This window comes from Vulpes lagopus, chromosome 6 (assembly GCF_018345385.1).
Source record: "Vulpes lagopus strain Blue_001 chromosome 6, ASM1834538v1, whole genome shotgun sequence".
NCBI lineage: Eukaryota > Metazoa > Chordata > Mammalia > Carnivora > Canidae > Vulpes > Vulpes lagopus.
The window spans coordinates 1,233,599-1,261,458 of NC_054829.1; the positions used below are offsets into that span (position 1 = coordinate 1,233,599).

The window sequence follows — 27,860 nt, forward strand, 5'->3', positions numbered from 1 at the left end:
TGCTTCCCCTTGGGCTGGCTGAGAGGGAGGGGGTGGCCCCCCGGGCAGGGGAGGAGAGGGACCTCAGCCCCCAGACCCAAATGCTCATGGGCACACACACACAACTCAGACACACACACTCTTTCACATATACACACGCACACTCTCACACATACATGTACACATGTGCACACACTCACATGTGCACACACGCTCACATTGCACATATACATATGCACACGCTCACATGTGCACACTCTCACATTGCACATATATGCATGTAAGCTCTCACATATGCACACACACTCCCACATGTGTATATATAAATGTGCACACTCACACAAGCACAATACTCTCACGTGTATATACACACACGTGCACACACATGTATCATCTCACACTTGCATATACACACGCACACTTTCACATGTGCACACGCATGCACATTTTCACATATGGATGTACATACACTCTCAGTGCTCATACACTCTCACACGTCACACATGCACACTCTCACATGTGCTTACACACATGCACACTTTCATACATGCGCACGCACATGTCACTCTCACATGTGCACACACGTATCTCTCACACATTGTCTGCTTCTCTCTCACACACTTTTGACGCAAGCCGGGTATGTTGTGCTTAAACATGGAGTGACTCACAGCCAGATGGAGCAGCTGCTGGAGTGCTGGGGATATCGCGGAATTACTCAGGAATCTGTATTTTTTAAATATCCAGCTCCCGGCCCTGTGTCAGTATGTAAGAGAAGCCCATTTTGGATCCTGGCTGCACACTCCCTTTGTGATCTCGGCCATGTCTCCCAGTTTCTTCCAGCTTCAGTGTCCCATTTGACTGGGGCTGACAGCAGTACGTGTGCCTCCAGAGCCGTGACAGGGCTCAACACCGCGATGTAGGAAAGCTTGTGATGGTCAGGACTTTTGGAAAGTAGGTACAAAGGTCATTATGTTACTTCCTGCACTAGAGTCATCCTTGCGGGGAGTGGCCCATGTTCAGGGAGGAGGCCCTATGAGCTGCTGAAGGGGAGGGGACTGGAGAGAGAGACAGGGATGGGAGGGACAGAAGGACGCGTGGCTTAGCTGGAAGAGGCCTGGTGGGAAGGAAGCAGAAGCTCTGCCTGACCCAGGGAAGGGGCTTGGTGGATCCTGAGGTAAGATTAGTAAGCGTTCAACTTTCTGAGGTGCAAACTCTTTCCACCTCCTCAGACCTTAGCGGACCCGGCTGTCACACATGGGCTCTGGGAGGAGCATTTGGAAAAACAAGGAAAAGGTTGTAGTTCTGCATTGGGTTTGCCTTGATGTGGGGAGAACAGTATTGGGAGCTGCAGAAAGACTGGAGTTGGGACAGTTGGGACAGTTGGGACAGTTGGGACTTGGGACAGAGGGAGCAGGAGGGTGTAGCCCCCCCAGGGATTTGCATAATGGTGAGAGGCACCCAGCTGATTTCTTTTTTTTTAAAGATTTTATTTATTTATTTATTTATTTATTTATTTATTTATTTATTTATTTATTTATTTGAGAGAGCACAAACAGGGGGAGGGGCAGAGGGAGAGAGACAGAATCTCAAGCAGACTCCGTGCCGAGCATAGAGTCCAATGCAGAGCTTAATCCCAAGACCCTGAGATCATGACTTGAGCTGAAACCAAGAATCAGATGCTTAACCAACTGAGCTACTCAGGTGCCCCACCCATCTGGCTTCTAATGGGGCACGGAGCTCGCACAGGGCCTTAGGCTAACAAAATTGCAATCGTCTGACTTCATTATCATCAGCATTCTTGTTATATTCTCACCACATTGCAATTGTAGGTGTGGATATTTATTCTTGACTGCTTTAATACGGGCATTTATGTTGGTGAAAAAACATTTGAGTTTCAGAACATGCTAATCGCCTCTTAGGCAAATCTGAGGAAGGCCTGGCATTTGGGTCAAGTTTCTGCAAGTATTCAGCTATCAGCCCTCAAAAGAATTAAACAAAGCATGATTTATATAACTTGGGTCCTGGGGTTAACATTCTTAGGACTTCACATTTACATTTTAGCTATTAATTTACTATGGTATTTCTTATGGTTTTTACTTTATAGATTTTGATGATAAGTTATTTGCTGCTTAAAGATTAATCACTGTTATGCTTTCATTGGGTCTTGAATTGTTCCTCAGATCAAATTACTGTTTGCCTTTTTTAGCCTTACCTGATATTCATTTTACTGATCCTATTTCTTGTTTATGTAACGTTTCTTTGCTATCCTTTCCCTTTTAACATTCAAGTATTTTATTTTAGGTGTACCTTGGGCAAAGAGTGCATATTTGGACTGTTTTATTTAGAATATTGTCAAAATAGACATGTTTGTTGATACATCTGTTATTTATGCTCTGTTTTCCTTGTTCTTTCTCTCTGTCTTTGGCTTTGTGAGATGTTTACTATTTTATTTTCTCTAGTGTTTTGGAAGACCTTATTCTTATTTGTATTCTCTTAGAGATAAATTCTAAGTTTAAGATGTATTTTTTAAAGAGCTTTATTGAGATATGATTGACAAACAATTAACTGCACATATTTAAAGTGCACATAGTTTGATAAGTTTTGACATATATATGTTTATGAAACCATCATTACAATCAAGATGAACAAATCAATCACCAAATTATCTTCTTTTTTTTTTTAATTAATTTTTATTGGTGTTCAATTTACCAACATACAGAAAAACACCCAGTGCTCATCCCGTCAAGTGTCCGCCTCAGTGCCCGTCACCCATTCCCCTCCAATACCCGCCCTCCTCCCCTTCCACCACCCCTAGTTCATTTCCCAGAGTTAGGAGTATTTATGTTCTGTCTCCCTTCCTGATATTTCCCAACATTTCTTTTCCCTTCCTTTATATTACCAAATTATCTTCATGTCCTTTTGTAATGCTGTTTTTCTTCCTGCATCTCTCCTCCCTCCCCAGGAAAACACTGATCTGCTTTCTGTCACTACAGATTAGTTTGTATGTTCCTAATTTTATACAAATGGAATCATAAAATATGTATGCTTTGTATCTGGTTTCTTTCACTCATAAGAATTATTTTGAGATGCCTCCTTGTTGTAACATCTATCAACAGTTCACTCCTTTTTATTGCTGACTAGCATTCCATTGTGTGAATAAAGGAACAAGTTATGTTTTCACCTATTGAGGAACATTTTAGTTATTTCCAGCTAGGCACTTGTATGGACATAAGGCTTCCTTTCTCTTGGGTAAGTACTTAGGAGTGGAAGGGCTGGTCATATGGTAGGTATGTTTAGCTGTTTAAAAAACTGTAAGCTAGGGACACCCGGATGGTTCAGTCAGTTAAGCGTCTACCTTCAGTTCAGGTCATGATCCCAGGATCCTGGGACCAAGACCTGCATTGGGCTCCCTGCTCAGTGAAGAGTTGCTTTTCCTTCTCCCTCTGACCCCCTCCCTGCTTGTGCTCCTTCTCTGTCTCAAATAAATGAATAAAATTTTTAAAAAACACACAACTTGTAAGCTGTTTTCCAATATGCTTGGACTATCTCACACTCTCCCCAGTGGTGTGTGAGGATTCTAGTTCATCCACATCCCTGCCAGCACTAGCTGAGGACAACCATTTTAGCTATTCTAATAAGTCTTCAGGGGTATATCATTGTGGCTTTAGTTTGCATTTGCATAATGAAAAGTGATGCTGAGAATCTTTTCATATGCTTATTTGCCACTCTAATATCATCTTGGGTTAAATATCCATTCAAATCTCATATTCTCCCCACCAAATCCCTTTAGGTATTGGGTTGGGACAAATGGATAGCAAGATGAAAGGCTAAAACCTAATCATATCAACATTCACATTAAATGAAAATGGTCTATACACCTAAATTAAAAGACAAAGATTTTCAGATTGGATAAAAAAGCAAGACCCAAGTATATGCTGCCTATAAGAAACAAAAGCTAAATATAAAGACACAAGTTAGAATAGATGAGAAAAAGATGTACCTATGTTAATATTAGTTGAAAAAAAAAAACCCATGTGGCTATATTAAAGTAGTTTTCTGAACAATGATTATTGTCAGGTATAAAGAAGACCATTTCATAATGACAAAAGTATAAATTAATGAGGAAGATATGACAATCCTAAATGTTCATGAACGTAACAGTGAAGTTTAAAAATACATGAAACAAGTATTGGTAGAAATGTAAGGAGAAATAGACAAATCTATAATTATATTCCTCCTTGACAACTGATGGAAAACAGAAAAACCATCAAAAATACACTGGTAAACTATCATCCAATTTGACCTAATTGACATTTATAAACACTCTGCACAATGAGTAGAATGTACATTTTCATCAAGTGCACACAGAATATGTACTAAGACAGACCATCTTTTGAGCAGTAAGTCAAGTCTCAATAACTTAAAAGGATTCAAATTATGCAAAGTGTTTTCTCTGACTACAATGGATTTAATTCAGAAATCAGTAACAAAAGGAAATCTGGAAAATCCACAAATATATAACTAAATATAACACACTTATGAATAACCTATGGATCAAGGAAGAAATTAAAAAAGAAATTATGAAGTATTTTAATTTAACCAAAATGAAAACAACATATCAGAATTTGTTGCACACTACTAAAGCGGTGTGCACCAAATACCAGGAGTGAGAAAGATGGCATCACATAAATCATTTACAAATATTAAAAGGATAATTATGGCAAATTAGAAACAACTTTTTGCTAATATATTTTGATGTAGGGAAGATGGTAGGGTTTGAAGCCAGTGGCCAAGAAAGAATTCTTTTTTTTTTTTAATAATACATTTATTTAAAAAATAATAATAATACATTTATTTTTTATTGGTGTTCAATTTGCCAACATCAGAATAACACCCAGTGCTCATCCCGGCAAGTGTCCTCACCCATTCACCCCCACCCCCCGCCCTCCTCCCCTTCCACCACCCCTAGTTCGTTTCCCAGAGTTAGGAGTCTTTATGTTCTGTCTCCCTTCCTGATATTTCCCACACATTTCTTCTCCCTTCCCTTCTATTCCCTTTCACTAATATTTATATTCTCCAAATGAATGAGAACATACACTGTTTGTCCTTCTCCGATTGTCTTACTTCACTCAGCATAATACCCTCCAGGTCCATCCACCTCGAAGCAGATGGTGGGTATTTGTCGTTTCTAATGGCTGAGGAATATTCCATTGTATACATAGACCACATCTTCTTTATCCATCATCTTTCGATGGACACCGAGGCTCCTTCCACAGTTTGGCTATTGTGGCCATTGCTGATAGAAACATCGGGGGGCACGTGTCCCGGCGTTTCACTGCATCTGAATCTTTGGGGTAAATCCCCAACAGTGCAATTGCTGGGTCGTAGGGCAGGTCTATTTTTCACTCTTTGAGGAACCTCCACACAGTTTTCCAGAGTGGCTGCCCCAGTTCACATTCCCACCAACAGTGCAGAGGGTTCCCCTTTCTCCACATCCTCTCCAACATTTGTGGTTTCCTGCTTTGTTAATTTTCCCCATTCTCACTGGTGTGAGGTGGGATCTCATTGTGGTTTTGATTTGTATTACCCCCATGGCCAGTGATGCGGAGCATTTTCTCATGTGCATGTTGGCCATGTCCATGTCTTCCTCTGTGAGATTTCTCTTCATGTCTTTTGCCCATTTCATGATTGGATTGTTTGTTTCTTTGCTGTTGAGTTTAATAAGTTCTTTATAGATCTTGGAAACTAGCCCTTTACCAAGAAAGAATTCTTGATACATCTTTGGTGCAAAAAGGGGGTTTTATTAAACATGCGGACAGGACCTGTGGGCAGAAAGAGCTGTACCCTGGTGATGATGAGGGGCCCATTATATACTTTCTTTTCTTTTTTTTTTTTTTTCCATTATATACTTTCAAGTTGGGAGGGGGTTAGGAATAGCATAAGCCTCCCAGGTATTTTGGCAACAAGGTTTCCAGGATCCTGAGGGGGCTAGTATTGTTGGTAAGGTCACTTATTTAGTAAACCTTCAGTCATGAGACCCTTCAGATGTTTATCAGTGGGTCATATGCTTAGAGGATGATTGTCAACATGTATCTTGTGGAGGGGAGTGATTAAAAAAAAGGAATTCTCCAAAGGAATGTTTATATGTTAAACTAGACTTACAGAATCCTGGGAGTCTGGGCTAAAATTGCCTTTTTGCCCTTAGCAAAGTGTCAACATTGAAGCAGCTGGGTTTCTGAGGAATGTCACTCTGCCTGTTTCCAGGACTTGTCAATGGGCTGCAGGTAGTAGGGAAGTTTAATAATTTCTCTTCTGCCTTTGTTTCCCACATCATATTTGACCATTTAGATAAAATGAACAAATTCTTCAAAAGTCACAAACTATCAGAGCTGATTCAAAAAGACATAGGTATCTGAACAGGACTTTATTAAAGAAATGGAATTTATAGTTAAATATCTTCCCACCAAAAAAAAAAATGGTTCAGGCCTAGATATCTTCAGTAGTGAATTTTACCAAACATTTAAAGGAAGAAGTAATGCCAATTCTACATGAACATTTTCCAAAAAACTGAAAAGGAAGGAATACTTCCCAACTCCTTCTAAGAAGCCAGTATTACTATGATACTCAAATCAAAAGCATTAAAAGAAAAGAAAATCATAGAAAAATAACCTTCATTATCATAGGTGCAAATATTCTAATGGATTTTAACCAAAAGAAGCTAACAATATTTTTAAAAGAGAGTACGACATGATGGTGGGATTTAAGTCAGAAATGCAGAGATGGCTTAAGATCAGAAAAACATCGGGATGCAGGTGTCTTGGCTTTTCACTGCATCTGTATCTTTGGGGTAAATCCCCAGCAGTGCAATTGCTGGGTCATAGGGCAGGTCTATTTTTAACTCTTTGAGGAACCTCCACACAGTTTTCCAGAGTGGCTGCACCGGTTCACATTCCCACCAACAGTGTATGTCCACAATAGCCAAACTGTGGAAGGAGCCTCGGTGTCCATCAAAAGATGAATGAATAAAGAAGCTGTGGTCTATGTATACAATGTAATATTCCTCAGCCATTAGAAATGACAAATACCCACCATTTGCTTCAACGTGGATGGACCTGGAGGGTATGATGCTGAGTGAAGTAAGTCAATCGGAGGACAATCATCACATGGTTTCATTCATATGGGGAATATAAGAAATAGTGAAAGAGATTATAGGGGAAAGGAGAGAAAATGAGTAGGAAATATCAGTGAGGGAGACAGAACGTGAGAGACTCCGAACTCTGGAAAATGAACAAGGGTAGTGTAAGGGTAGGCGGATGGGGAGTTGGGGTGACAGGGTGACGGGCACTGAGGGGGCACTTGGAGGGATACAGATGCAAAAAAAGTATAATTGGGTGTTATACTATACGTTGGCAAATCAAACTTCAATAAAAAATACACACACAAAAATCAGAGAAACAATGTAATTTATCATATTAAGAAAAAAACCCATATGGTAAACTAATAGATGCAGAAAAATCATGTGACAAAATCCAACATCTTTTAGTAACAAAAGCTCTCAGAAAACCAGGAACAGTAGAGAACTTTCTCAATCTGACAAAGGGCATTTACAAAACCATACAGCTAACATCACGATGTGAACTATTGAGTGCTCTTTTCCTAAGATGGAACAAGACTAGGATGTTTACTCTCATCACTTTTACTCAACTTGTGGTTGGAAGTTCTATAAGTGCTTTAAGACAAGGAAATAAAAGGCTTTCATATTGGAAAGAGACATAAGACTTTTTATTTGCAGATGTGATCATCTACGTAAAAAGTCCAATAGAATCTCCAAAAACACTATAAAGTGAGTTTAGCACAATGAACAACTGCAGATCAATAAAAATCAGTTGTTTTCCATGTACTAACAGCAATCAGTTTAAAGATATGAACTATTTAGGGATGGATATGGCAAAATATATGAAAGGCCTGTAAATATATGAAAACTGCAAAGCTTTGCCAAAATGAGGCCTAAATAAATGAATGACTATACTGCATTTCTATACCAAAAGACGATGTTTTTACAATGTTATTTCTCCTCAAATTATCTATAGATTTGTAGGAACTGACTAGTTGATTTTAAAATTGATATGAAAATACAAAGGACTTCGAATAGGCAAAATAACTTTGGGGAAAAAAGAACAAAGTTGGAGGATTAACACTGCCTCGTTTCAATGCTTATTACATAGCTACAGTAAGCAAAATTATGTGTTGTTGGTGAAAAGATAGACAAGTAGGTCAATGGAACAGAACAGAGTCCAGAAATAGTCCTATGCATATTTGGACAACTAATCTTTTATAAAAGCAAAAAGAAATCCTACAGAGGCAATTTTCAGCAAAAACTGCCAGAAGAGTTGAACACACAAAGAAAGAACTTCGATCCATTTTTCATATCACATGCATAGACCAAATTGTAAATCTTAAAAACTAAACCTTTCAGAAGAAAACCTGGGAGTAAACCTTTGTGACCTTGGGTTAGGCAAAAATTTACCAGATACGACATTAAAAGCATAATTCATAAAATAAAAAATTAATAAATTGGATTTCATACCAATAATAGAGTTTCTGCTCTGAAAAAGACACTAAGTTAAAAAAAAAAAAAAAAACAGCCACAGACCAGGAGAAAACTATTTGCAAGTAATCTAAGAGTTAAGTACTTATATCTAGAATATGCAAAGAATTCTGAAAACTCAGTAATAAGAGGAGAAAGAATCCAATTACAAATGAACTGAGGGGTGATAACATGATCATGAAAACGGTTTTTCTAGGGTGTGGCTTATCCCTTGCACTTAGAGTATGTTGAACCCTCTGATTTCCCCAAATACAGACACTTGACTGCATAATTTGTAGTTGTGGTGGACTGTATTCATGCTCTCCCATGTCTGAACAAATTTTTTCTTGAATAAGGTAAAGATTTTTAACACACTCTTCACCATAGGTTATACAGATGGCAACTAAGCACATGAAAACACACTGAACATCATTATTCATTAGGGAAATACAAGTTCCCATAATGATATAGGGCTATACACAGATAGAAAGGTTAAAATGAAAAGGCTGAATTTACCAAGTACTGGTGAGGGCTGTGGAGGAATCAGACTCTCATATTTCAGGTGAATATACAAAATAGTTCAACTACTTTAGAAAAGTTTGGCAGTTTTTTTAAAAAAAGATTTTATTTATTTATTCATGAGAGACACACAGAGAGGCGGAGACATAGGTAGAGGGAGAAGCAGGCTCCCCATAGGAAGCCTGATGTGGGACTTGACCCCAGGATCCCAGGATCATGACCTGAGTCAAAGGCAAACTACTGAGGCACCCAGCTGCCCCTAGCAGTTTCTTAAAAAGTTAAACATACACTGCTGTATAATCTAGCTATTCCATTCCTACAGAAAAGAAAGTATATATCCACATTCATATATTTATGTTCATATTAGCCTTACTTGTAATAGACCAAACCTGGAAACAACAAAAATGTTCATCAACAGGTGAATGGATAAACAGATTTTTGCTTTATCTATACAATAGAACACAACTCAGCAATAAGAAGGGATGAACTTTCAATACACACAACAATATGGATGGGGGCTCAAAATAATTTATGCTGAATAAAATAAGCGAGAAGAAAAGAGTCTACATCATATGATTTCATTTGTATAAAATTCTAGGAAATGCAAATACAGTGACAGAAAGATCAGTGGTTGTGTGGTGATGGTAGGACAGTAAAGGGTGAGAGAAAGTGATTATAAATAGACATGAGAGAATTTGAGGAGGTGATGGATTTGTTTATTAGCTTTATTGGGATGATAGCTTAATGGGTATATACATTGTTAAACTGTGCACTTTAAATATGTGTAGTTTACTGAGCGTCATCATACCTCACAAAGCTGTGAAAATAAGTGAAGGGACTGATGTCAGTTAAAAGAGACAGATTGTATTTTAAAAACTAAATTCTACTATATGCTTTTATAAAAGATACATCCAAAATTTATGAACATTAAAAATGAAAGTAAAAGATATAAAAATAGACTAAACCAATATTAACCTAGAGAAATCAGGAGAGCTTATATAGATAGCAAACAACACACACTTAAATATATAGGAATTACTTGGGATAGAAACGATTATTGTGTAATGAAAAGTTGTCTTAGCTTGCCAGGAAGATATAATAATTTCAAACATGTATGCACTCAATAAAACAGCTTTAAAATGTATAAAGCAAAATGTAGGTGAAAATAGAGAAACCTGATATCATAGAGGAAGATTTTAACACAAGTCTCTCAGTAATGAATATGTCAGCCAAAAAAAAAAAAAATCAGTGTGTGTGTGTGTGTATTTGTGTGGGTATGATCTTACTAGCATAATTACAAGCTTGATTTAATGAATATAATTGATATAACAGAAACAATGGATTACAAACAATGAGAGATGGACACTGCATTCATCAATTAAAGAATACAGATTTCTTTGTAGCACATTTAAAGGATAAAAAAATGCAACAGAGCAAATTACTGACCATTTAGGCTATGAAACAGATTGCAACAAATTTCAAAGACCTGGGGTTATACAGATCACTTTCCATCACCATAATGTAATTAAGCCAGAAGTTAGTAACAAAAAGGTAAATTTAAAATTCCTAATTAAGAAATTAATAACCACACTTCTAATTATATCATGAGTTAAATAAAATATTATAACACATTTATTTGAATATATTTTGTTCCAAAAAATAATAAAAATATTACATAGCAAACTTGTGGAAAGCCATGAAAATAATACTTTGAAAGAAATTTATAGCCTAAAAAAATAAAATAAAATAAATAAAAAATAAAAAAAGAAATTTATACCCTTAAATGCTTATATTAGAAAAAGATAAAGTATAAAAATAAATGATTTAAGTATTTAACTTAGATAAGACAAGGAATAAAATAACATGAAGAAGCAGAAAGAAAAAGAAATTTGAAGGAAGGAGATAAAAGTAAAAATACGAATGTGAATGAACTAGAACACAATAAAACAATAGAAAATTTCAAAAAAGCCAAATGTATCCTAAAATATAAATAAAACAAATTTCTGGCCAGATGTCTCAAGGAAAAAGAGCTAAAATGCAAAAAATATTAAGAATAAAAAAAGAGACCTAATAACATATACAGAAGATACTATCATAGAATATGATAAACATTGCTTTTGCCAATATATTTGAAAACTAAGATGAAATATTTGGGGGATGCATGGGGGGCTCAGCGGTTGAGCGTCTGCCTTCTGCTGGGGACATGATCCCGGAGTTCTGGGATTGAGTTCCGCCTCAGGCTCCTGCATGGAGCCTGCTTGTCCTCCCTCTGCCTACATCTCTGCCCTCTCTGTGTCTCTCATGAATAAATAAAATCTTTAAAAATGTAAGGTACATTTTTAAAAGGAAATAGTTTTAAAAATGTAAGGTACATTTTTTTTTGTAGGGTACATTTTTAAAGGAAATAGTGGATCTTTAGAAAAACTTAAGTTACCACAATTGACTCAGGAAGAAAGAGAAATTCAGAACCGTTTATAATGATTCAAAATTTGAATCAGGGACTAAAACTTATAAAGAAAACACTTTAGCTTGCTGGTTTTCCAGGTAAGTTCTATTAAAATGTAAAAGGATGGATTATTCTGATGTTTCACAAATTCTCTCAAAGATTAGAAAGTTAGAGACTACTTATGAAACTTATTCTGTGGGACAGTAATAACCTTGATCTCACAAGCAAACAAAGGTACAAGAAAGGAAAATTTCAAGCTAGTCTTAAGAACAAAACCACAAAAACTCCTAAACAAATATATCACAACCAGGCTTTATCCCAAGGATATAGGATAGTGTAACATTAGAATATCTATAAATTGAATTCACTCATCCTAACTAAAGGGGAAAGTACATATAATCATTTCAGTAGACAGAAAATAAATGTTTACATCTATTAGGGAAAAAAATATCCTCTTAGTGAACCAGAAATAAGAGGGAGCTCACTTAACTTGATAAAGGGTATTGTTCAAACACTTAATAGCAAACATAATTCTTAATTGTGAAACATTAGAAGCACTGTCTTCAAAGCCATTAATAAGAAAAGATATTTATTATCACTTCTATCAGCCTGGTATTAGAGGCCCTCAACTGTAAGGCAAGAAGAAATTCTATGTGGTTTGGAAGTAAAACATTATCATGATGTCTACATGGAAAAATTCCAAAGTCTCTACAGATATATTGATAGTAATAATAAAAGATCAATAAAATGTATTGGTCTAAGATCAATATACAAAAATTAATTGTGTTTCTGTATACCAACAATGAAAAAATTAAAATACACAATTTTAAAATCCCACATAATAGACATGGGAATAAGTCTAGTAAAATAAGTAAAAGTTTTAGAGAACTTTATCTTTTGGAAGATATTAAAAAAAACTTTAATGGAAAATGTACCATGTTCATGAATTGAATTATTTGATACATATGGATGTCAGTTCTTCATATGTTGATCTCTGGAATTTCAATCAAAATCTCAACAGACTTCTAATTCTAAAAAACTTTATGAAAATAGAAAGGTTAGGAGTGGGCATGACATTCCTAGAGAAGAATTTTCAGGGATTTTATTAGATGTTGACATAAAATTATAAACTTTTCTTTCTCAGAGACTCCATAAAGTGAAAAGACAAGTCAGGAGCTGGGAAAAGATGTAAGCAACCCAGAAGCAACAAAGGATTAGTATTGATACTACATAAAGAACTCAATAAGAAAATAAACAAACCGAGAGGAAAATGGACAAAAGACTAGTTAATAGAAGAAGCAGTATGAGTGCTCAAAAAACAAAAAAATTAATCTAGAAAATATGAATTAAGATCATAAGAAGATACTATTATGACTATTAGATTGGGGAAAAAATAGGAGTTTAACAGAGCGTTGTGAGGGGGAGAAGTGCACTGATACATGAACTGCTTGGAAGTGTGATATTGATGCAATACATTATTTTATTCTTTTTCCCACACACAAGTGCTTTATTGAATTCAACTATAGACTGATGTGTACATAAAATTCAGTGGAAGGAGTGACAGCCTCAGGCTACAGACAGTTACCAGTAGCTCCCATAACCTTTTATGATCTCTGAAATTGCTTCAAAAATCCCTCATGTACCAGTGGTGAAAATAAAATGAAGGTAATGATCACAAGGAGGTCCGAGACCAGGGCTCAGATGTTCAGGCACTTGGCAGTGGAGGCATAGGCCTGGGCCCCTATCGTGTCTCCTCCTATCTTCCAGTCCCTAGATTTCATAGGATGGGTGAAGGCCACAAAGCCCAGGCAGGTTGAACAGGGACCAGACTATGAGGTTGGGCATGGAGGTCTCACTGCGGATGTTGACCATGGTGGTCCCCACAGGAGCTGAGCTCTGGGGTCTCCCGAGTATGGCCACTTTGAGCTCCTCCTTGAGCTTCTCATAGGTTGGGGATGCCGGTGTAGCCATCAGGGAAGAAGGGCTGGGGATTGTGGCTCATAGTGTGAGATGAGCAGCTGTGGTCCAGATGCTGGACAGCATTCTGGACTCACCCTTCCCAAGTCGTTTAGATGTCTCCAAAGCTTCTATTTCCTGGCTTTTTCGAAGGGTGGTGAGCTGGCTGGGTACTAGGAGGGTGGACCAATGACTGTCAGGTACACCAGGGCAGGGTGGGAGGAGGCTGAGGCGCTGGTGGGGCTTCCTGGCAGGCAACTCCACTTCCCTACTTAGTGGTATGAGAGGGCCTGGGACTCTCCCTACCCTTTTACCTGTTTTGTGCAGGTCTCAGCTTATTAGTAACTATTGTTGTGGATGGACCCAGCCTGCTGATTCTTATAATGGCTGCAAGAAGTCCTTCAGCTACAACTGCCAGGAATCTTTGAAAAACTTTTAAAATACAAGACCGGGAAATTACACAGCACAGACATGGCCACAAAACAAGGTCGGTGGTAGGGGTTGGAGGGAGAGGGAGTGAGGGGGTGGGAGTGCCCCAAAAACATAAGGGCCGGGAAGCGGAAGCCTAGGATGAGAGAAGGCAAGGGACCCAGATGGTCCATTGTCAAAATCAAGCAACATCTTGTGGAGGTGGCCATGCACTTTATCTTGTCACTGGGCTGGCAGTGTGTTTACTGGAGACAGCTGTCTTTGAAATGGATGCCTCCCGATAAGGGAGAAGTCAGGCACTGTGATTTGCCAAAGCTTGACATCAAAGGGTGTTTACTGGCTGCAAGAGAGAGGGCCACCCACCTGGCAGGACCCTCATCCCAAGTCACCCGCAGCTCAGGTGGGGTTATGCCCAATGTGATCATCCTTTCTGAGCACTGCCTAACCCAGGAATGTGAGACCTGCCGCGCCCATCGACTCAGGGTTGGTGCAGAACTTTAGAAGATGATTGGAGAGGACGCCTGGGTGGCTCAGTGGCTGAGCATCTGCTTTCGGCTCAGAGTGTGATCAAGTCAGGATCTTGGGATCAAGTCCTGCATCGGGTTCCCCACAGGGAGCCTGCTTCTCCCTCTGCCTATGTCTCTCTCTCTTTCTCTGTGTCTCTCATGAATAAATAAACAAAATATTTTTAAAAAGGAAAATGATTTGAGGGGTGCCTGGGTGGCTCAGTCGGTTAAGTGTCTGCCTTCAGCTCAGGTCATGATCCCAAGGTCCTGGGATCAAGCCCCACATCAGACTCCCTACTCAACAGGGAGTCTGCTTCTCCCTCTCCCACTCTTGCAGGCTCACTCTCAAATAAATACATAAACAAACAAACAAACAAAATCTTCAAAAAAGTGATTTGATACCCTGCGGAGTTAAATGTAATGCATACTTAGGACTCACCAGCTCCAGTCCTAGTTAATAGAGCCTAGAGACATTTTGGCATACGTGTGCCAGGAGGTATGTCCAAGAATGTTAAAAGCAGTATTGTGCATAAGAGCAAATATCTGGAAATAACTCGTGTTCCCATAAGCAAGAGAATGGATAAATAAATTGTGATGCATTAGTACAATGGAGTACTTTATAGCAATAAAAAATGAAATTTAGCGAAGTTCAATATTGTCTTAGAAACAATGCCCAGTGAAAACAGGGTTTCTGGATAATATACATGGCTTGGCACAATTTTTATAGAGCTCGAAACAAAGCAAAATAAGGCAATGTGCATTTGAGGATACACATGTGGTAATTCTACAACAAGGCAAGGGAGGGATGCCTGGGTGGCTCAGTGGTTGAGCGTCTGCCTTTGACTCAGGTTGTGATCCCGGGGTCCCAGGATCGAGTCCCACGTCGGGCTCCCTGTAGGGAGCCTGCTCTGCCTATGTCTCTGCCTCTCTCTCTCTCTCATGAATAAATACATAAATCTAAAAAACAAGGCAAGGGAACGATAAACACAATACACAGGGTGGTAGTTACTTATCCAGGGGCAGGGTAGAGGGCAGGCAGGGTGATGGAAGAAGGATGGAGTATGCAGGTGGATTTGATAGTATTGGTCATTTATTTATTTTTCCTAGCGTTATTGAGCTGATAAAATTGTAGGTATTTAATGTCTACAAATGTGATGATTTGATATATGTATATATTGTTAAATAATTACTACATTTCGGTCACCTCACTAATTACCATTTTCATGTGTATGTGGTGAGGACACTTAACATCTACTCACTTAGCTAATTTCAAGCATACAGTGCAGCATTATTAGCAGAGTCACCGTGCTGTCCTTTAGCTCCCCAGAACTTATTCATCTTGTAATTGGAAGTTTGTACCCTTTGCCCAACACCTGCCCATTTCCCCCTCCCCAGCCACCATTCTACTTTGTTTCTATGAGCTTCTCTCTCTTTTTCGTGTGTGTTTAGATTCCACATATGAGTGAGATCACATAGTATTTCTCTTTCTTTTTCTGGCGTATTGCACTTAGCGTAATGTCCTTTAGGGTTATCCGTCTTATCACAAATGGATTTAAAAAGATTTCACTCTCTTTTTAATTGCTGAATAATATTACAGTGTGTATAATATTTTCTTTATCCATTCATCTGTTGACAGACACTTGGGTTGTTTCCACATCTTGGCTATCATAAATAACGTGGCAGTCAACATGGCAGTGCAGATGTCTCTTCGAGATACTGATTTCATTTCCTTCAGATATATCCTCAGAAGGGGATTACTGGATCATAGAGTAGCTCCGTTTTGAATTTTTTGGAGAATCTTCATACCGTTTCCCATAGTGTCCCCAACCATACTGTTACCCACAGTGCACCAGGATTCCCTTTTCTCCACACTTCCACCAACACTTGTTATCTCTTGTCTTTTTGATACTAGCCATCCTAGTAGTTGTGAAGTGGTATCTCATTATGGGTTTTATTTGCACGCATTTCTTTGATGATTAGTGATATTGAGCACCTTTTCATGTTGGCCATTTGCATGTCCTTGGAAAATTGTCTATTTCGATTATTTGCTCATTTTAAAAGTGGATTATTTTTTTTCTCCTGAGTTGTATGATTTTATTATATATTTTAGATATTAACTCCCTACCAGTTATGTGGTTTGCAAATATTTTCTTCCATTTCACAGGTTCTGTAGGTTCCACATATTTGCAAATTGTCTACCTTTATTCTTGTTATTGATTTCTGGTTTCATACAATCATGGCCAGAAAAGATAATCAATGCACTTTCAATCTTCTTAACTTTGTTAAGTAAGACTTGTTTCGTGGCCTAACACATGGTCTATCCTGGGGGAACGTTAAGTGTACCCCTGAGAGGGATGTGTATTCTGCTGCTGTTGGATGAAATCCCATGTCTGTTAGGTCCATTTGGTCGAAAGTGTAGTTCAAGTCCAAAGCCTATTTTCTGTCTGGATGAGCTATCTATTATTCAAAGTGGGGTACTGACATTCCCTACTACTATCACATTGCTATTTATTTTTCCCTTCAGATCTGCTATTTGCTTAATGTACTCAGGCACTCCAATATTACGTGCAAATATATTCACAACAGAACCTTTGGACGAATTGAACTCTTAATCATTATATAATGACTTTGTCTCTTGTTCCAGTTTCTGACTTAAAGTCTATTTTGTCTAAAACAACCTCTGCTCTCATTTGCTTCTCAGTTGTGTGGAGTATCTTTTCCCATCCCTTCACTTTGAGCCTCTGTGTGTCCTTGAACCTGAATTGAGTCCTTTATGGGAAGCATATAGTTGGGTTTTTACAACAAATCAATTCAGCTACTCTGCATCTTTTGATTGGAGAATTTAAATCATTTACATTGAAAATAATTATTGATAGCAGGTAAGGACTTGTAATTGTCCTTGTTCTTTTTCTTTTTCCTGGACATTTTGTAGTTCCTTTCTTCCTTACTATTCTCCTTCATGATTTGACAATTTTCTGCAGTGGCAACTTTTGATTCATTTCTCTACCTTTTGTATATCTACATTAGAATTTTGCTTTGTGGTTACCATGACACCTACATGAAATATAACAGGCTATTTTAAACTGTTAACAGTTTAACTGCAATCACATACAGAAACTCTACATTTATACTCCCCACTACATTTTATATTTTCGATGTCACAATTTGTATCTTTTTACATTGTGTATCCATTAACAAATTATGCTACCTATGTTTTTTTGTTTTGTTTTTGTTTTAAAGATTTTATTTATTTGTTCACGAGAGACACACAGAGAGAGGCAGAGACACAGGCAGAGGGAGAAGCAGGCTCCCTCAGGGGAGCCTGATGTGGGACTTGATCCCAGGACTCCAGGATCATGACCTGAGCCAAAGGCAGATGCTCAACCACTGAGTCATCCAGGCATCCCCCATGTTTGCTTTTTTAATACATTTTTCATTTAACCCTTTCTACTAGAGTTAACTGATTTAACATCATTATGACAGTCTAGAGTATTCTAAATTTGACTATATATTACCTTCACCAGTGAGTTTTATACTTTCATATGTTTTCATGTTACTAGTTAGTGTCCTTCCATTTTGTCTTGAAGAACTCCCTTTAGCATTTCTTACAGGGCAGGTCTAGTGGTGAGGAACCTCCTCAGCTTTTGTTTATCCAGAAAACTCTTTATCTCTCCATTTCTGAAGGATAGCTTTGCTGGGTAAATTATTCTTGGATGGTAGTTTTTTCCTTTCAGCACTTTTAATATCTCACCCCACTCTTCTGGTTTGCAAGGTTTCCACTAATAAATCCACTGATTGTCTAATGGGGGTATGTAATGAATTTCTTACCTCTTACTGTTTTCCTCTTACTGTTCATTGTCTTTGATTTTTTTTGACAGTATTTTTTTTCCCTTAATGTATCTTGACAAATCCCTCTTGGGTTTAATCTGTTTGGGAACCTATGACCTTCATACACTTAGAAGTCCATATTTCTCCCCAAATTTAGAAAGTTTTTAGCCATTATTTCTTTAAATAAGCTTTCTTCCCATTTCTACTTCCTCTGGGATTCTCATATGTATATTATTCATCTGATGATGCCCCATAATTCTCATAGGTTTTCTTCACTCTTCATTCTTTTTTCTTCTCTGAATGGATGATTTCTTTTTCTTTTCTTTTTTTTTTTTTTGAATGGATGATTTCATATGACCTATCTTTGAGTTCACAGATTCTTTCTTCTGCTTAGATCCAGTTTGCTTTTGATGCTCTTGGTTGCATGTTTCACTTCATTGTTTTCTTTGGCTCCAGAATTTTTTTTTTTTGGGGGGGGTGGTTTTAAATAGTCTTTATTTTTTAAAGTTCTTATTTAGATGCCAGTTAATTAACATATAGTGTAATATTAGTTTAGGTGTAAAATATAGTGGATTTAACATTTCCATACAACACTTGGTGCTCATCACAAGTACACTCCTTCATCTCATCCCCTATCTCACCTCCCCCCCCCAACCATCACATTTTTTTGGTTCTCTTTTAGAATTTATATTTCTCTGTTCTCATTTTGTTCATGTTCTGTTTTCCTGATTTGAGTTGCTGATCTGTGTTCTCTTGCATCTCACTAGGATTCCTTAAAACCATTGTTTTGAATTTTTTGTCAGGTAACTCATAGATCTCTATTTTTGGGAGGTAAGTCACTGAAAAAATAAGCTTACTTGCTCTTTTCATGATGTCATGTTTTCTTTTTCATATTTTTTTTCATATTTTTTGAAATCTTGTGTTGCTGTCTTCATATCTGAAGAAGTAGTCACCTCTTCCAGTCTTTGCTGACTGGCTTTGGGAAAGAGATGTCTTCACCAGTCAGCCTGGCTAGGGATTTTGAGGCTTTATCAGATCTTTTCTATGAATGCACCCACTCTACACTTCTTGTTTCCTCTTGGGAGGAATTTTTAAGACTGTATGTCTTCTAGTGATCCTGATCACACGAAGACAAACACATGACTGTAAGATGCTTACCTGAGGATTTAGAAATAGAATTTTAGGGCAATTCTTATAGGCCAGTGTTTCTTTTTCTTTTCTTTTTTTTTTTTTTAGGCCAGTGTTTCTTGACCTTGGTTTTACTGACATTTGGGGATGGATAATTCCTTTTGTAGGAAGCTTTTCTGTGCATTGTTGGATGTTTAGCATCATTTCAGCTCTCTGCTCACTACATGACAGCCCCTCACCACTTGTGAAAACCAAAAATGTCTCCAGACATTCACATGTTCTTCAGGCAGTAGCAAAATCACCTTCAGTTGAGAAACTCTTTTGTAGACTCTCTCCTATAAGTAGTTTTTTTTTTAATTTTTAAATTTTTTATAAATAGGGTTTTAAAGAGTCCTAAGGATGATATACCCTGGGTCTCTACCCAAGGTAGAGAGAAGCCTGTCTCAAGAGATTATAAGTTGATACACAGGAATCCACAGTTTATAAAGAAATTATGTCAGTGTGGGCTAAGAGGGAATTTAAAACCAAAAGAAGCCTTTGAGCCCTCAACTTCCGAAGGCAGAAAGCAGGCTGAGGAAACTACTCAGCTGAAACTGTGGGCCATTTATTATGGAAAATGAGGACTGATTCTAGGAATAGAGGTTAGAGCTCAAAGAGTAAAACCAGAACCACAGAGAACCACTTTCAGGGAATAGAACTTATCCTAATCAGGGAACTGGTACAAAGTACTTGGCTGGATTTTAGGGTTGTAAGGCCCATTTTTGGTTAAGAGTGAGGTGATAGTTATTTCATGCCCTCATTTCATATTGTGAGAGGTCAGATCCTTTTAATCACACAGATCTTCATAAAGAAGAACCATATTTGGAGTGTTGTACTTGAGGAGTCTCATGCTTACCTGGACCTAATTTAGTTAAACCTGGACCATAAGCTGATGCTGTAATTGGATGAGATTTTGGGGTCTTGGATGAGGGCTGAGAATATTTTGTCTATGGGAGGGATGAGAACTGTGGCCAGAGGGCAGACTGCGCCAGGGTGTATTTTCTAAAGATAGCTGCCACAATCTCTCCCTTCTTACAATTCTCTTTTGCAGTGTGAACTTGCCACCACTGCTACAGAGGTGGAATATTTCTGAACGCTTTCGAAACCAGGTGGCCCTATGGCTTCTTTGTCTAAAAGCATATGGTAGAAGTGATGCCATGGCAGTTCTGCCCATAGCTCTCTACTGGCTTGATAGTTTCCTCTTCCTGCTTCTTGGAAGCCAGCTACCATGTAAGAAACGTGGGACCACTACACTGGGAGCACCTTTCTGTGAGAAGCCCAAACCATATCAAAACACTGTTTGTAGGGACGCCTGGGTGGCTCAGCTGTTGAGCGTCTGCCTTTGGTTCATGGCATGATCCCAGAGTCCTGGGATCAAGTCCCACATCGGGCTCCCTGCATGGAGCCTGCCTCTCCCTCTGCCTGTGTCTCTGTCTCTCTCTCTGTGTGTCTCTCATGAATAAATAAATAAAATCTTTAAAAAAGACACTGTTAATAGACACTTTGGTCAGTAGCCCCAGCTATACTTCCAGCCAACAGTCAGTTTCAACTGTTGCCTTTTTGGATGGCCAGCCAGGTGAGCCTGCACATTGCCCCAGCTTCCTTTATCCTCTACTGCAAGAGACCAAAGGAAGAGTAGCCCAACTAAACCCAGTTGGCTCCCAGAATCACAAGAGCTAATAAAGTACTGCAAGGATGAGACCGTGGATATAGGTGCATAGGAATTGCTTAGTGTGGCTCTGGTCACAACTATAAGGAATAGTTACTTTTGCTCCCCCAGCACAAATCTGCCATCCTCCTAGTATCAGAGCTCCAGTTCCAGGGATGGACTCAAGCCTGGCCACTTAGAATATTCCATTTCCCTGGCAATAATGATTGGATTGTAGTTGGAGATGTGGCTCAAAGCCAGAGAGACAATTCGGGAACATTGACAGAATTATTGAGAAAGAGAGGGTCACTGTGTGGTTGGAACATGGGTTCAGCTGCAGAGACAGAGGCTCTAAATCACCATGGTTGAAATACCCCAACAGTAGTTTTGTCTGACTTGGTTTGGCAGCTCTGCTCTATGGAGCATGCAGGAATCCTAGCTCTTACTATATTTTTGCTCCACCATCCCTAGGATATTGCTCTTGTCCACGTGTCCAGGATGGCTTTTCACCTAATCTGCTTTGCGCCAGACCGTGAAGAGGGTGAGACAATGGTGGTAGGATGCACACTTCTTCCTTTCAGGGTGTGACCTGGAAGTTTCTCACATCGTTTCTATGCATATCCAACTGGCTAGAGCTTTTTCCTGCATCAAATCTAGTGCATCTGTCAGCATTTGGGAAAGATCCAGAGAGCACATTCTAATTATGGGTGGGATATAGAAACCCTCAAGCAATAGAGCTGTACCCCAAGCTGGTAACAAGCGAGGACTGTTACCATTCCTGTCTGAAGGGTGAGAGGAGGGAGCAGAACAGGGAAAGGCAGGTGCAGAGGGGCTGCCGTGAAAGGAAATGTGAACTCTGGGGAAGTGACATGGCCAGCTTGCGGCAATGCTGACACGAAGAAGCTGGAGGAATAAATAATGTGGCCACCGTTTCCTGCTGGAGTTTCTCATTAGCCAGAGGCTTTTAGAATAGAGAGAGCAAGGGAATCTGTGGCTATTGTTGATTAAGGGCAACCTCCCTGGGCAGACAGCAGGGCGGAGAGGTATAGTAAGTAGATCTAGAGGATCTCATAGAGGATTCCAGCAGACCTAGGTAGGTAGTGAAGAGGTAACTGGGTCTGTGGGCTTTGCTCAAAATTCCATTCCAATGGGAGAAGGGCAAGTGGCCACTGGAAAGCAAGAAGCAGTTTATACATTCCTTTCCCTTGGGGCTGCAAGCTGGGCAGACTTGAGTCTGGTTATGGCAGAAACCATTATTGGAAAGCCTGAGAGGAGGTGGCCAACACAGAGGACAGCAGGAAGCAAAAGTGGAGGCAGGCTGATGGCAAATCATGGAGCACCTTGATTCAGCTCTGCCTGAAGTCACTGCTGCTAGGGTTTTCAGTCAGACAAGCCCATGCATTCTGTTCATTTCTCTTAATCTCTTAGTAGTGTTTGTCTGTTTGGCTGCATTTAGGCAGTCTAGAGCTTGCTCTGGGTTCCTTCTGACATTTACCTGGGATTGAAGCCAGACCATGGACTCCAGGCAGGAAAAGGCAAAACCAGGTGCCTCCGCAGTCAAGCCCTGTGCAAACAACCGTAGCTTCCCCTTCCTGCAGGCGATGTTTCTTTAACACCCAAGCAGATTGACAGCAGTGACATCCAAGGACTCCTTTCTCATGCAGGGCCCTCAGGCAGAGGCTTTCTTTAATTTCTAGTGAGAATTTTGAGGGCGTAACTGTTCCTAAGGCTGAGGGGGAGCCATCAGGCTTGTTTTGCTCTCTTTAGCGTGTTACAACTTATATCAGTGACCTCACAGGGTTGGATCGCTCTACACCAGGCTCTCCCAGTCTCTCCTAGTGACAGCATATGACTTCACAGGTGAAGAAGTCAGCATTGTCACATGGCAAATGAAGCCCTTTGGCTTCCTAAGGTGTGACCGCCCAAGGGGCCCCAACACATCCTTTCCTTCCATCCTTTCCATTATTTGGTGCCGTATATGGGTGAAATGTTCCAAGATGTAGTCAGTGCCTGTGCTTGGACCTTTATCCAAGGTATTTGAGCGTAGGCTGCACCCCAAACCAACTGAGTGAGTGTCTCTGGCACAGAGCCTGGACATCAGTACTTTTCTTAAGCTCCAATATGCAGACAAGTTTGAGAGTCACTGCTACAAGCTCAGTCACTCCCCATCAGGAGGGCTGTGTGCTCTCCTAGTCTTCTACCCCCACATCATTTACCAGTGACTCTACTAAAGTAGAACAGCCTCCTTTGAGGCCCCTTCAGGCTTAGTTGGGGCACTGACAAGCCCCAGCACCTCGTTGACACAATCTCCATGCTCCTTGCTGCCATCCCCGATCCTGAGGATGGTTCTGGTTCAAAGCAGATCCACTGGGATGCCAGTACAGCACCTTGATCTGGATGAAACTGAAGGGGAAGACTCGAATCTGACCTTATACTGAAGCTAATTCAAAATGGGGAGGCTATAGACAGAAATAAACTCAATAACAAGGCAAGTTCAGAGCATATCCGATAACCCATGCCAGACTTTGAAAGGTAGTCTCGGGTGGGTCTCAGTTCTAAGGATTGCAGAGCCAGACTGATCTCAGTTCTAATCTCATGGGGATTAAAGGATAATAAAAGGATACTGTGGATGACTCCATGCTCACAAATTTGATAACTTAGATGAAATGGACCAATTCCTTGAAGGACACAAACTACCCAAATCCACACAAGGAGTATAGATCATCTGATTAGGCTTATGTCTGTTAAGGAAGCTGAATCCATGATTGATAACCTGGGAAAAAAAAGCAGCAGGTCCAGGTAGCTTGACTGGTGAAACTACCAAACATTTAAGGAAGAAATCGTACCAATTTTCTACAATTCTCTTCCCAGAAAGTGGAAACAGGGGGAAGGAATACTTCCTAATTCATTCTATGGGGCCAACATGACCCTAATGTCAACACCAGATAAAAACAGAGCAAGGAAAGGGAACTATAAACCAATAATTCTCATGAACATAGATGCAGATATCCTCAACAGAATATTAGGCAATGAAATACAGCAATATGTAAAATGTGTCAATGGAACAGACTACAGATCTCAGAAATGGACTCACAGAAATATAACTGGCTGATCTGTCAGAGGGACACAAGTGTAGTACAATGGAAAAAGGATAGTCTTTTCAACAAATGGTGGTAGAACTATAGGACATTCACACGATCCCTCCCCCCTCCCAAAAAAAATGGAATCTAGACACAGATCTTACATCCTTCACAAAAATTAGCTCAAAATGGGTCATAGACCTAAATATAAAATGTAATATTTAAAAAAATCCTAGAAGAGGATATAGGAGAGTGAATGAACTTGGGATGACCTTTTAGATAAAACACCAGAAACATGGTCCATGAAAGAAAACATAAATTGGACTTCATTAAAATCCAGAGCTTATGCCCTGTGAAAGACACAGTGAAGAGAACCAACAGACAAGCTGAAGACTAAGAAAGCTTTGCAAAGCACATAACCCATAAAGCACTTTGTGGAAGTAAATGACAAACCAAATGAGAAGAGGCAAAGCCTATTTGTTCAAAGTTTGCGGTAGCAAGGGAGTTGGCCACCATTGCTCGTGTTTGCCTGAGACTCAAAGGCAGGCAGAGGAGTGGAAAGAGTTTATTGTGAGAGAGCACACTCAGGCAGACGCTGACCGAAGCTGGGAGGCTGGGCTCTGGGAGTGGGCGTCCCGTGTGGTTGCTTAGGGGAGCATATTTGGCTTTCTCTGATTGGTCCTAAGTTGAAAGTGGGAACAAAAATTAAGGATGTGTCATTTATAACTAAAGTCCAGGCTATTTTGGGTTGATTGCTATAGGGATTAGTTTGGTCTCTTGGATTGTTGCTGGCGATGATGGTCTGACTTCCTGCCAGCGCAGCTTGCAGCAGGCTGGCTACTGTGGACAATGGCAGCTGCGGGTTGTGGGCCAGAGTCCTGTTTGCATATATGGCCTGTCCATTTGTTTAGTCAGTCTCTCAAATCTGTCCAAAAATACACAGAAATCTTACTCAGCAACCAGCAAGCAAATATCCCAATTAAAAATGGGCAAAAGAGCTAAACAGGCAGCTCACCAAGGAATATATGCAGATGGCAAAAAAAAAAAAGCGGATCCATTTCTTATTATGGAATTGCAAATTAAAACAATGAGATACCGCTACACATCCATTAGAACGGCTAAAATAAAAAAAGAAACTGGCAACACTGAGTGCTGGCAAGGATGTGGTGCAACAAGAACGCTCATTTACTCCCGGTGGGAATGCGAAATGGTGCAGGCACTTTGGAAGACGGTTCTGTGCTTTCTTGCAAGCTAAACATAATGTCACAATGCAAGCCAACAATTGCACTCCTCAGTATTTATCCAACTGATATGAAAACGTATGTCCACACAAACCTGCACCTGAATGTTTATGGCAGTTTTCGTCATCATCACCCCAAACTGGAGGCAATTAAGGTTTCCTTCAGTCGGTGAACAGATAAATTCCAGACAATGGAATATTATTCAGCAATGAAAAGAAATGAGCTATCAAGTCATGAAAAGATACAGAGGAACCTTGACTGCATATCCCTAAGTGAGAGAAACCAGGCTGGAAAGGCTGCAGACTGTATGATTCCAACCTTACGACATTCTGGAAAAGTCAAAACTATGGTCACTAAAAAGGTCAATGCCTGCCAGGTGCTTGGGGGAAAGAAGGGTTAGTAGATGGAGCACAGGAGGTCAAACCGTTCTGTAGGATCCTGTAACTATGGATATACGACATCATGCATTTGTCAAAACCCGTAGAATTTTACAGTCCAGAGAGACCCTTAATGTACACCAGGTAAAAACCAATGATTTAGGTCTCAAGTCTCCCAGGAAGGGATACACGCTGTGATGAGAGAATTTAGCTGTGTACAAATGTGTGAAAGAGCCTCAGTGAAGGAGAATGGGAGAGAAGGCACTGGCCTAAGTAACTTTGGAAATGGGTGGAATCTGCAAGACTAAAGGCAGAAAAAAGTGTCCCCAAGCACTGGACTCTGGTTGATAAAGCCGCTTCCCATGGGAGTCCGGTTCACAGTCTGATGCCACAGTGCATGGACACTGGAACGGAACCGTAAGTCGTCGGCAGGCAAACAGGAGTCAGACCTCTCACTGCTGGTGTGGGGATTTAGACAGAAGCCACGGGAGGAATGACCCATGTGGTGTAGATCGGAAGTAGAAATGTCAGCCTGAACTCATGTTTAGCAGAACATGGATACAAACGACTACATACGGAATTATTTATAGGGACGTAGCCATGCACATCAGCACACCCAGCTGTGCTATATTTCTGTCGGCCGAGGGGCCCAGAAGCAATGCCATCCCAGGAGCAATGAGCACACCCAGTGCCCAGCGCTTGGCTTCTAGCACCGCTGTTCTCCAGTGAAAAGAACCAGGGCTCCTTGCAGAAATGGCTGATCCCTAGGACCGGGGCAAGAATCACACAGGATGAGCCTGTAGGAAGGGAGGCTCAAACAGACAACTCTGCCTTGACGAGGGCGTGCTCCGTGACGAGGGACCCAGGGGCCCAAGCTGGAGGAATGTGAGCAGCAAAATAAATGGTAAAGGGTTATATTCCAAACAATAAAATAAGTATCCATGAGTCTGAACCTATTTAAATGACTGAATAACTAAATGGGAGAGAAGAGACAAATCTCCGCGCAGAAGAATTCCAAATAATTATGTAGATGTTTCCCCCCTTGAAGGAGGATTCCCCCCCTTCGAGGGACGGCCCCGTTCCTTAGGTGTGGGCTGCACAGGGCGACCCCCTTCCGGAGGACAGTGTAGATGGGGAGGGAAAGAGTCACCTTCCAGGGGAGAAACCCAACAAACACACCCCAGCCTGGTGACCAAGGCCAATGCCCACGGTGACATGTCATGTTGCATGTGTGCTCTCTGGACGAGAGGAGACAACCTCTGTGACTGCCTCCCAGACCCCAGACCCACAGCACCAGTCAACTGTGAGAAAGACATCGAATCCCAGCAGAATTTGGAAAAACCTGACAAAATACCTGGCCGGTCATCCTCAAGATTGTCGAGGTCATCAGAACCAAGAGGAGCCTGAGATCAACCTCTCCATGGCCAGGAGGGTTTTCTACGTACACGGAACACTTTCGGCACCAGATGTGCAGGGTTTTCCACACCAACCAATTACACAGTTCTCTGCAGGCTCCGAAGGGTGTCCTACCCTTTAGTCCAATCTGACGCTAACAACCCAGACTCTGCACAGGCCCCAAAGGTCGAGGGTTCAAGTCCCAGACCCCAGTCACAAGTCTGGGCCACCCACACTTCTGACCCGATACAAGTCAAGGATTCCCGTGACTATGTCCTTGGGTCTGATCGTTGGCTAAAACAGTTCTCAGGATTCAGAGAAACAAGTTGCTTGCATTTAGTGGTTTATGATAAAGGCTCTCGTAAAGGGCACAGGCGGACAGCCGGATAAAGAGGTGCCGAGGACCAGATGCAGGTGGGCCCCGAGGGCGGCAGCTTCTGTCCCCGTGGAGTTTGGGGCGTGTCACCCCCTTGGCATACGCACACGTTCACCAACCAGGAAACTCTCTGAACCCATTAGTCAGGGTTTTCTTAGAGGTTCCAACACGTGGGCACGATCGATGAAATCACTGGACTTTGGTGACTGACTCAACCTCCACTCCTCTCCCCTCTCAGAAGTCAGAGGCTGGAGGTGACACTTGGTTCCTCGGGCCCCAGCCCCCAGCCCAGGTAGCTCTCCAGTGACCCCAGAGTCACCTCAGGT

The 27,860-nt window shown here is 40.4% G+C and overlaps 1 long non-coding RNA gene and 1 other non-coding gene across 3 annotated transcripts in view; both read left to right on the plus strand.

Moving 5' to 3' along the window:
• Window positions 1–1,073: 1,073 nt before the first annotated feature.
• LOC121492478 overlaps window positions 1,074–27,860 on the plus strand; it is a 35,467-nt gene continuing 8,680 nt past the window's right edge. Inside the window, exons 1-2 of one of the 2 annotated variants that reach the window (XR_005988250.1) lie at window positions 1,078–1,153; window positions 13,815–13,974. This is a non-coding gene — a long non-coding RNA (uncharacterized LOC121492478). Of the gene's footprint in view, window positions 1,154–13,814; window positions 13,975–27,860 lie in introns of both variants that reach the window. The other variant, XR_005988251.1, reaches the window with a different exon arrangement.
• Window positions 8,736–8,896, plus strand: LOC121494112. The gene has a single exon (XR_005988748.1). It is a non-coding gene; the product is annotated as a U1 spliceosomal RNA (small nuclear RNA).